The sequence below is a fragment of the Amborella trichopoda genome, chromosome 5 (genome assembly GCF_054954075.1).
Source record: "Amborella trichopoda isolate Santa Cruz 75 chromosome 5, AtrichopodaSantaCruz75HAP2 v2.0, whole genome shotgun sequence".
In the NCBI taxonomy this organism is placed as follows: Eukaryota; Viridiplantae; Streptophyta; class Magnoliopsida; order Amborellales; family Amborellaceae; genus Amborella; species Amborella trichopoda.
In genome coordinates, this window is record NC_142340.1 from 15,553,598 (window position 1) to 15,565,601 (window position 12,004).

The following is a 12,004-nucleotide window of genomic DNA, read 5'->3' on the forward strand; positions in this document are numbered from 1 at the left end:
GATGCATTTTTCTCTACAGGGGTGTCGGAGATAGGAAGCTTGAACGATACTTTCCCCAATGGTTTGCATGCCAGCATGGCTTAGGCCAAGGGTGCGCCTTGACCATGCTCCTTGAGAAGAAATATGGGAAGAAGGGGTCTCAGCAAGACCATGATGTCCTAGGTGGTAGCCGTGAATCATGGACAGACAATGACATGAGGATGGCTTAGAAAACTTGCCTAGGTCTTACTGGCTTGAGCATGTTTGTCATCCCCCATTTTGGTCGTATAGGCCATGCTACTAAGAGTTACTGGTGGTGGTGGAATATTACCAACCTTTCTTATTGGCATGCAACCCACACATGGAAAGGTATCAATAGCCCCCAAGTGTGAGATTAGGCATGAGAAGCATTTTGTGCCTCCTATCCTCGTCAAGGTTCATGAACTTAATTACCCTTTTAACTTGAAGGGACTTGGTATACCTCGATCTTTAGCAATGGACCATACTGGCATCCAGTATCTCTCCCTTAAAGGCAAAACCAGGTCTTTGTTTGATGACCTTTGTTCAATCTTCCAGTGGACCAAGGGTCGTGCAATCCCTGGTGATGAAGGTCGTCCTGTTCAAGACCTTAATGCCTTAATAGGGAGTCGGTCTCATTCTGCTCCAACTGCTAGACCTCACTGTAGTAAGAAGAACAAAGAAGAAATCCTAGGGTAGATAGCAAAGAATAAAGGGGCGAAGAAGAAGAAGGTTTTATAGGGTCCTGAATCTAATATTGCTATAGAATTTGAAGGTCCCATAAAGAGCACTCGTTTGAGTAAAAGGGATTTATCCAGCCCATATGTATCCCCTTCAGTTCCAGTTGCTTCAAGTGAAGTAGTTAAACTACCTCCTAGGCTAGAGAAGCGTGCAAAGACGAAGGCTTCCCGTAGCCTGATTCTGCAATCAAAGCTTATAATTCTTCTTGCTCAAAAGACAATTCCTGCAATTGTCACAACTCAACAAAGTTCGTCTGGTCAGACCTCCTTTAGTTTGACTTGTTGATCAAAGGATACTCCTCCTTTCATAGTAGAAACAGGGGAACCCTTTGCTGAGAAACCCACTAAGCCTGCATTAGTGCGGTAGCCAACTCTCTCATCATTGAGTCAGGGAGACTTTCTTTGTACCTTTACTGTGGAGCTGCAGACATTGAAATAACAACTTCAGAGGTACTTGCTCCCATTACTGTGAAAGCAGAACCGCAACCATCTACTTCTTCAAGTTCAACTTTGGGGCTTATGGTGGTCCTGACTTCAAAAGTATCGATTTCGGTAGTTCCAAGTGTAGAGGCTTCATTTGAGCCTTACATTCCTTCTAGTGAGCCCTTGGCTCTCGTTCCTTAGGAACTAGCTGTCATTGCTGAAGTTCCTCCCCTTGTTGTGGCTAGTTATTCATCTTTGCCCTCTTCAATGTCAAGCACTATATCAAGTATGAAGACTTTTCTAGTTGAGACTTCACTACGGTCGAGTCTTCTAGGAGATAGAAAATGCTCTATCCCTGATCTTGCAGCCAATATTGCTATAGTTAGAGACTGTGCCACCGCTTTGAAGGTGGTCAGATATGATAAGGAGAATTTTGATCAATTCAAAGGTCTTTTTAAGAACATTGAACTTTGGGGAATTGAAGCTTCATGGCACGATTATGAGGTGCAAGCACTTTAAGGGACTTGCCTGGCTTCTGTAGAGGAGACTCTAGCTCAGCATCAAAGTCTCATGAGGAGCTATGATAAGAAGAAGCCAACTCTCCTTTCTTATCAGGCCAACCTCAAGAAAGAAGACTTAGCTTATTTTACCGAGATCAAAGCTGCAAAAGAAGAAAGGGAACGGTTGGATATTTACATCCACCAATTAAAGGCCAAGCAGGAACAGAGAAGAGTAGAGGCTCGAAGCAAGTTTCAAGATTTAGAGAAATTGAATTCTGAGGTGGCTTTGATAAGCAAAATGTCAAATCAAGTTACTTAGGTAATTTCCCATCTCAAAGAGAAAATGAAGGAAGCCTTGGAGTCTTCGAAGGCATTGAAGACCAAGATTCATGAAGCCCTTGAAAATTTCAGGGGCTCATGAATTCGTTAATCTTTTTGCTTGTTCTATCTCCTTTCCCTTCCTTTCGTGGATTTTTGATAATTGTGACCACAGTCTTGTAATCTTCTCATATATGGAATGAATCTTCTTTCTTTCGTCATTAACTTGTATGCTTCTCTTGATTTATGGTTTGGTCGCTGCTTACTTCATGGTTTGCACCTTTCTTCTACTTCATGGTTTACACCTTTCTTCTATCCCTTGTGACGAACCCATGGCTCCTCTAAAAAGGGGTAAGAAATGAACCTGGAGGTCTGCTTTGCATGGAAGCATGATCGATCTCTGTCATATGTGACTTGAACGCCCTCTCGGGTTTTCATCCAAGTCCTTGGGGTGTGTGCCATTTTTGGTGTTCACAAGGACCCGTACACATTTTTTTTTGTGGTGCTTTTGCCTGTGGTTTTACACCATGTCTGCCATTTTTATATTTTTACTCTCGATGCCCTTATGGGTTTTCATCGTGCCTATTTTTTTGTTTTGAAATATTTTTCTCTCAATAATTGAAGCTACTATCATTCCCAGCATTCTTTTCTTTTTCTTTACTTTGACTCTTTTACCCATGCGCCCTTGTGGGTTTTCATCATGTCCATCTTTTGAGGAAGCAGTTTTAAGGTCATGCCGTCGTGACCATGGGGAGTTGTGTTTAAAGTCATGCCATCGTGACTGTCGATTTGGGGTGTTTAAGGTCAACCACCAAGACTTACTGAGACAAGTTTAGGGTTGTTCCTTCGAGATCGAAAGATTGGTGTATTTTAAGGTCATCCAACAAGACTTAGTAAAGGAAATTTTAAGGTTACGCCTTTGAGACCATGTGTCAGGCATTTTAACGTCATACCAGTAGGACGTGGTATAGTTTAGGGTCATATAGCTCGGACCATTGCCATGCAGTTTAAGGTTGTGCGGCTTGGACCATTGCCTATGACTAATACTTTTTCAAGTATCTCCCATTGATTGGGGCATAGCTTCTTCACCTTCATTATTAACCAACACATAGGCTCCATTAGGAAAAGCCTTTTTCACCACGAATGGTCCTTCCCATTTTGGTTCGAACTTCCCCTATGTTTGACCATGTGTAAGGATTGGTCTCCTCACTGCTAGAACCAGTTCTCCCCTAACAAATGGCTATATCCAAATCATTTTATCAAAGGCCCGCTACATACGACTCCTATGAACTTCAAGGCTTTGTTGTGTTTACAATCTCTTTTCATCAAGTGCATACAACTCTTGACAACAAATAGCAACTCGTTCTTCATCTGTCATCCTATAATGGAGAGCTATTATGAGTGAAGACAACTGAACCTCTAAAGGCAACACAACCTCACCCTATACCGAAGAGTAGGGTGTCGACTGGGTTAGACCTCGAGCTGTAATACGATAGTCCTATAGGACTTCAGGAAGCTTTCATGTTAATCCCTTTTTGTGTTATAAATGGACTTTCTTAAAGCATCACAAAGGGTTTTGTTAAGAGCTTCGGCCAGACCATTAGATCTTGAATGGTACATGGTAAAATAATTCCACTTAAACCTGAACTGATTGATGAGGCGATCAATGTGATGGCTTCGAAATTGAGGGCCATTAACTGAAGTGATCTGGACAGGCACACCGAATCTATATATAATATGTTGGCATACAAAGTTAGCCACTGTAAGTCTTAGAACCTTCTTAAGAGGGATGGCTTTAGCCCACTTAGAAAAGAAATTTGTGGCAGCAAGTATAAAGACATGTCCCAAAGAAGATGGCAGGTCGATAGCACCTACAATATCCACACCCCACTGAGAAAAAGGTCATGATGCTACTGTCCATGAAGGGCTTCAAGAGCTTTATGAATGAAGCTCGAGTGAACCTGGCACACCGGGCAGTTTCTTGTAAACATAAGGGAATTAACACTTATAGTAGGCCAGTAATTGCCTATCCTGATGATTCTGTGATACAACTTAGGGCTAGACTAAAGCATCCCACAAACTCTAGCATGAACTTCCTTGAGCACATGGTTTACATCACTCTAATCAATGCACCTAAGCAGCAAGTCATTGCATGAGATTTGAAACAAGATACCATCCCAACACCCATGTCATGTAGTTGACCTTTAGATCTTGTTATGTTCAATAGGGTTTTCAAGAAGCCGATTATGCTGCAAATAGTCTTTTGTAAGTGTACGTCAGCCTATTACTTGGTCCACTTCTGCACACAAGAGATCTTACGATTTAAACTTTCTTCTTCTTTTTCTTTCTCTTCAATCATAGGAAGTTTCTGAGAATTGCTTGAGGTCTGCATTGCCTTTTTAGCTGCAATTAATGCTCCGAATGGATAAGGAGGGCACTCCTCAAACAACTGCATTTCATCATCATTTTCAAGATTTTTAACAAAACCAATACATCTCCACTCTGCTACCCATACTAGTGTCGGCCCCTTTAATGGGATTTTAATTTTTGCCCCTTGGCGAGCTCATCGGCTTGTGCATTAAGCCTTCACAATACATGTTCAAGAGCAACTTCTTCAAATTTTGCCATTAATGTCATGGGGGTATTGAAGTAAGGCTTGAGGTTATCTTTCCTTACATCATATACCCCTTTGAGTTTCCTGATGACCAATTCTGAGTCTTTATAAATGACTAATTATTTCAAGTCCATATGGGAAGAAATCTCCAATCCTATGACGTGTGCTTGATATTCTACTTCACTGTGCAACTCTATCTCTAGGAGAGAGAATGATAAAGGGACGAGGCCACCACGAGAGGTGGAGAGCACTACTCCAGCACCACCTCTTTCAGATTGAAATGCTCTGTTGAAGTGCATCTTCCAATCTTATGAAGCTTCAGTAAGAAATACTTCTTCATCTGATAAATCATTAGATAAGGGAGAATTAACTGGAAGAGCGTGTGCAGCTAAGAAATCTGCAAGGGCTTGCTCTTTAACAGATTTCGTAGTACATATTGGTTGAGGGTATTTTTCAACACTTATATCCCCGGTTCTAATAAGGAGAAAGTAATTTGCGACCTAAGGTCTGCAGGGACCAAAATGCCTGTGGACTGCGGAAGTCATAGGAAAATAAGCCCTGACCTAGAGTGAAATTTTTGACAGTCTTAGAATGATTCAAGAACACTAAAAAATGTGGCTAAGGGTCTCCTAAGAACACCTGCCATGTTTTGTAGCGATCCGACTAGTTTATGGCAGTGTAGATGAAACAATAGTTTATGAAATTCGACCTCTAACGTGCTGAAAATAGACTTTATAACTACCTCCCTATCGCTGAAATGTCAAACAATCACGGGACCATCGTCATTAGATTTGAAAGGTTCAAAAACCTTAGGGACCAAGTTTCAGCATGATTGGTCAAATTACACAAACTGGGTAGGTCACACACTATTACAGTGCACCCTCAATGAACTTAATGGAAACTGTGTTTTTTTATTTTGGGCACGACTTTGAACACTCGTATTTTCTTCGTCTTGAGTGGGAATGAGCCCAAATTTTGGGAACATGTTCGTCTGATGAGCCCGATTGATTTGATTTATGGCACGGCCCACGACATGGCTCGTGCCAAAAGAAAACCTATAGATAATATCACGATGTGAAGCAAAATTGTAGAATTTTCAACAAACGTGCTCCTTGATCGAGTGGCCACATCACGATGCTCGCACGTCAGATCAACCTGAAACAAGTCTCGGTATGACCACAACGTTAAGGGCTTTACCCAAGCCGAACCTCGCACGTAATGGATGGTTAGATTCGCCGCACAATAGGGATTATTTTTCTACACGTTTCAACCACCGAAAAGCAAATTTCGATCAAAATACGTAATTTGAAAAATGATCATTCGGGTACCAAATCGAGCCACGTCCGGTGCCAAATGTTCATGACGATATGCTTATCAATATGCAGCGAAGAAATTCCAAGAAAAACTGTTGAAAACGTGCGTAATCTTGAATCAAAGATCATACGTTTTTCATGTTTTTCTCATGTCATGATTGTGGCCTAAAACCCCGAGCCACGGCTAGAGATGCATACCAAAACGACCGTCTCCTCGAGCTGATCAAGAAAGCAATATTATTTTGGCCGGATAGAGGTTGGAAAGATTTCGAACGTCCCAAGAAAGAACGTAAGAGTTGTATGGCCATGACAGGGACTAAATCAAAATTTCAGGAATTGTGGGCAAGGGGCAAGATCGTCATTTTGTCCCTATTTTCTTATTTTTAGTTAATTCATTTAAGTGCTATTTTTTAACAACTAGGTCAACGTTTGGGCATCCACCCATGTTTGGATGACTCCCCTATAAATACACATGATGTAAACATTGAAAGGGCCCTTTTTTATCAATTAAAAGTTTTGGCTTCTGGTCAACTTTGTGTCAAGGTTTTCCTTCTTGGAGAGGGAAAGAGAGGAGAGAGAAAACTTTAGTCGGTACCCTTAAGACACATTGAGGTAATTTTCTCTCTCCTCTCCTCTTTCTCTCTCTTCTCTTTTTCTTTCTTCTCTTTCTTTCTCATTATTCTCTCTCCTTTCTCTTTCTCTCTCTTCTATCTCTCTCTCCTTTCTTCTTTCTTTCTCTTCTTTCTCTTTCTTCTCTTCTTTCTCTTTATCTCTCTTCTTTCTTCTTTCCTTTCTCTCTTCTTCTTTCCTTTTTCTCTTCTCTCTCTTTCTTTCTCTCTTCTTTTATCTTTTCTCTCTATTCTTCTTTCCTTTCCTTACCTTCTTTCTTTTCTCTCTCTTTCTCTCTCTTAACTGGGATGGCAAGCGAGCCCATTCCCGAGAGGTGAGCTCAACTACAACCCTTGTCTTTCTATCTTCTCTCTCGCTTGATTAGGATGGCAGGCTAAGCCTTTTCTGAGTGACGGGCTCTGCTACCGCCCTTGTCTTTCTTCTTTCATTTTCTTTCTTATTCTCTCATCTTAGGGACGGGAGTCTTACCCGCCTTCCTAAAATTTCTCTCTTCTTCTCTCACCTCTTTGAGATGACAGTCTTACCCGACGTCCCAAACTTTCTTCTCTCCCATCTCTGGGATGGCAGTTTTACCCTCCATCCCAAACTTTCTCTCTCTTCTTCTCCCATCTCTGGGACGGCAGTCTTACCTACCATCCTAAACTATCTCTCTCTTCTTCTCTCACCTCTCTGAGATGATAGTCTTACCTGTCGTCTCAAAAATTCTCTCTTCTTCTCTCACCTCTCTGGGACTTCAGTCTTACCTACCATTCCAAACTTTCTCTCTTTCCTTCACTCATCTCTCTGAGACGACAGTTTTACCTGTCATTCCAAACTTCTTCTTCTTTCTCTCTCTTCTCTCACCTCTCTGAGACGACAGTCTCACCCGCCATCTCAAACTCTCTCGTTCCCCCTGAGACGGTAGGGTCTACCTGTCTTCCCCATCCTCTCTTCTTCTTCTCTCTTTTCTCTCTCTTCTCCCTGGGACGTTAGGGTCTACCCGCTGTCCCCAACATTTCTCTCTTCTCTTTCTTCATTCCTCTCTCTTTCTTCTTTTCTTTTTCTTCCTCTTTCTCTTCTTTCTCTTATCTTCTCGCTCTTCCTTCTCTCTTTTCCTTCTCCTCTCTCTTCCACTCTCTCCCTTATTTCATTCTCTTCTCTTCTCCCTTTTGGAAGGATTAGCGAAAGCTAAGTTAACCTTCATCCTCTTTCTCTCTCTCATTCTTCTCTCTTCTCCCACTCTGAAGGACTAGGTGAAAGCCAAATTATCCTTCGTCTCTCTTTTCTCTTTCTCATTCTTTCCCTTTTTCTCTTTTCTCTCTTTACTTTCTTTTCTCTTCTCCTTCCCTGAAGGACTAGGTGAAAACCAAACTAGCCTTCGTCTCTATTTTCTCTCTCTTTTTTGAAGGATTAGGTGAAAACCAAACTAGCTTTCGTTTCACTTTTCTCTCTCTCTTTTTCCTCTCCCTTTTTGAAGAACTAGGTGAAAACCTAACTTGTCTTTGTTTCTCTTTTCTCCCTCTATTCTCTTCTCTTTTGGTCTCTTATATCTTTTCTTACCTCTATCATTCTCTTCATCTCACCCCCTTTCCCTCATTCTCTACTAAGGAATGCTGTCGTGAGTCCTCTGTTAAGAAGACGTCGAAAGGCTGTCCAATTGACATGGACTCAATGACACCATTCCCCCATTTTACCTTTGAATGTACATACTTGTGTGCATTCACCCAGAGACAAGGTGGGGTCTTTTGACCCACTTGTCTGTACCCTTAATGTGTGTGTGTGGGCGGAGGAAGCAAGAAACAGGTGAAGGGAGGTGATTTCGCGTCAACCTCAGACAAAGGGGGCATTCCTCATGATCTAAGAGGGCGCTCACGTGAGCAGCTCGAGTGTGTTATGAACCCACATGAGGTAAGTCCCGCCTCATGACTAAATTCCTCTCTCACTGGTTGGTATCCCTGCCCACATCTTTTTTACGTGGTTCTCGAGAAAGCGACCTCCGGTCCCGAACTCGATGTGAACCCGGAGCCACGCCACCAAGTCATCCCGACCTGAAGGGCAAGATTAAGGCACCTAACCACATATGTGATGTCAAAGTTCATGGGGAGTAGTGACCATTTCGAGAGTCATCCCGACCGTCAAGATTACGATAAGAGAAATTTAATGGCATATGCTCGAGAGATGAATTGAACTGGATATGCAAGCAAATAGTGTCTAAGCTTCTGTACTGTAAATATCAGGGCTAAACACATCTTCTCTATCACAGGGTAGTTCTCTTCAGCTCCTTGCATTCTTCTACTCAAATAGTACAAAGTCGTCTCCTTCCCTTCATTATTGTTTTGGGCCAGCAAGGCACCGAGTGACTCATCCAGTGCAGTCACATATAAAATGAGAGGTCTCCCTGGAAACGGTGCAGAGAGAACAGGGGGTTTAACTAATAGTTTTTGATTGTCTTCAAACGTTATTTAGCATGCTTCGTCCCACTCGAAGGGCACATCTTTTTTCACTTGATGGAAAGGGTTTACATTGTCATGAAAGATTTGAGATGAATCTCCGGATATAGCCAAGCTTGCCTTGAAGAGATCTGAGTTCTCGTAAATTACTTGGCAATGGCATCTCTTGAATAGATTTAATTTTGACAGGTTCGATCTCGAAACCTCGATACTTGACAATAAATCCCAAGAACTTCCCTGATCGCATACCAAAGGCACACTTCAAGGGATTCATATTCAGTTGATGAAGATGAATTCTTTCAAAGACTTATTCAAAGTTATGGGTATGACTTCTCCTTTCATTGGACTGTACGGCGAGATTATCTACGTAGCATTCCACTTCTTCATGTAACATATCTTCAAAGACAGTGGTCGTCGCCCTTTAGTAGGTGGCTCCCACATTTTTTTAGACCAAAAGGCATCACCGTGTAACAGAAAACCTCTTTGGGAGTTAAGAAGGCAGTGGAAATTTCATCTTCTGGCGCCATCCTTATCTGATTATACCCCGAATAACCATCCATAAAGGAGAAGGCCTGACAATTAGCTATTGAATCAATCAGTAGTTCTGTGAAGAGAAGTGGGAAGTCATCGTTAGGACAGGCCGCATTTAAGTCGCGGAAGTCAATACAGACCCTAATTTGACCGTTCATCTTAACTAACACAACATTAATTAGACACTTTGGGTATTTGACTTCTCTTATTAAATTTTTTGTCTCAAGATCGTTAACCTCTGCTTCAATTTGGATTTCCAAGTCATCTCAAAACCTCCTCGACTTTTGTTTGACAGGCTTAAAGGATGGGTCAATCCCCAACCTGTGATCTCCAATCTAAAAGTAATGTCAGGCAAAGACATCACGATTGGCTTGCAAGAATTCAATGTACTCTGTCTTCTCTTCAAGAGACATAATAACTGAGATGAAAGTGAGTCTTGGGTCATCATCATCACTTCACTCAAGATCACCTCTTCTAAGTTCTCAGTTGTGGCTTGACCACCCTCTTCCAAGACTACTGGTGCTTCTTCTATTTCCTCTTCATCAAGGGGCATAGAATCAAAAGTATGTCCTTCCACTTCAACCTCTCGCTCTACAAGTCATGATTCTTCTTTTATCTCTTTCTTTCTTGAAATTTCATTTTCTTGGGAAGTCTGGGTAACTTCTACTGCTTCTTGAGACTCCTGGGGAGTGACTTCTTCAGGGATGAGTTCAAAGGGAGAATGGCCATGGAGGTAAACTAGTGTCCCCCAAGTAACCAAGGCCCCGCTTTTGAGTATGTTGAAACTCCATGGTCTTGATAACTGCAAAGGATGCCAACATCCCTTTACCATCATTCAACCCTGATTCCTTGATGGTTCATAGTCCATCCTTTTCATGATCTGATGAGCTTTAGGACTGTACAATTCCCATTTTGGTATCACTACAGCATCTATTGAAAAATGACTCCAAGGATTCTTTTGAATACCTGTGCCTCAGGTTTTTTGGGTGAAACCCAGTAGAAGCTTAGAAGAAGGTTTTGGAGGCGTCATTTCCTTCACCTTAGCTTTGCCCTTTCTTATAACTTCAACTTGATTGAGCAAATCTTGCACTTGCTCTTTCAGTTTAGCAATAGTAGCTTGTCTTTAAACTTTATATTGCTGTTCAGGAGTGCCAATGAAGTCGTGGGAAGGGGAAGAAGGCCTACTCATCACATTCTGATGATTAACTTGGGTTTCCATGACAGGGGTTGGAACGCGCAAAACGTTTTGAGAGTTATGCATGTAACTGGGCTGGTTTGCGAGGTAAGCATTATCCTTCTGCCTTTCGAGGAATGGGATATGCAAGACCTCAGATATTTGCAGAACTTTGGGGTAATCTTGCTGAAGAGGGTGTTGGAAGACATGTTTTCATCATCATGGGTCCCCGGTCAATAAAGCCTAACAAACAGTGGAAATTTCGATAATCTTAGAATAGCCCCAGAATTGGCCAAGATCTTCATAAAGACTCTCAAAAGTATCTTGCCAAGTTTTGTCCTATTTCGACATGTCTAAGGTAGTGTAGACTGAGAAACAATTTTACAGAATCAATCTCTAGCACCTTGAAACGGATCCTATAACTAGAGCTATATTTTTGGTATCTCAATTTGCTATTGGACCACTGCCATTGAATCTAGCACGATTGAAAACCCTCAGGAGTCAAATTTTAGCTTGAATAGATATTCTAGGAAGAAGTTATAGGCAAAAGAGCAAAACAAGAGGAGCCGCACGCTATTCACGTGCGGCCATCTTGCAACTAAACTCCATTAAAGGGATAGTCACGAACAATGGATTGCGACACTTATATCTCCCTCTTTCAAGATCAAATCACGCTCAAACTTAATGGAGCGTGTTCGTCTCGTCGAGATAAGCGTTTCGATCTGTGGCATGCCCCACGACGATGCCCGAGCGCGGAGAACAGTAAGAGAGAAGTTGCCGATCTGTGAAGAAGTTGCAGAAAAATCAGCAGCGTTGCACCTCACTCGAGCCGCCAAATCACGCTGCTCGCGATCCCGATCGATGTGAAACTAGTTCCATCGCGTGCGTAAGGTCTAAGGCTACGTCTAGTCCGAACCTCGTACATGATGAACAATCCGATTTCGCACATGAAGCCAATAAATTGACTACAAATTTCGTCACCAAATTTTTGGATTCTGGTCAAAACTCCAAAGTTGCAAAATCTTGATCCAGGCACGGAATCGAGCTGCGTTTGTGACCCACGATCGTGACAGCATGCTCAGTGTGATCGAACGAAGAAATCATAGAAAAAAAATCAAGGAACGAGCACATAATCGATCCAAAGTTTCAAGATTCATTCAAATTTCTAGTCACATGATCGTGCACTAAAAACATGATTCATGGCTTGGAGTTGGTATCAAATCGATTGCCATGCCGAGCCCCACAAGAAAAGAATCACCTTTCGATTAGACGAGCATTAGAACAACCCCAGATCATCCATAAAAAATTACACACGTTCTAGAACAACACAGCGAC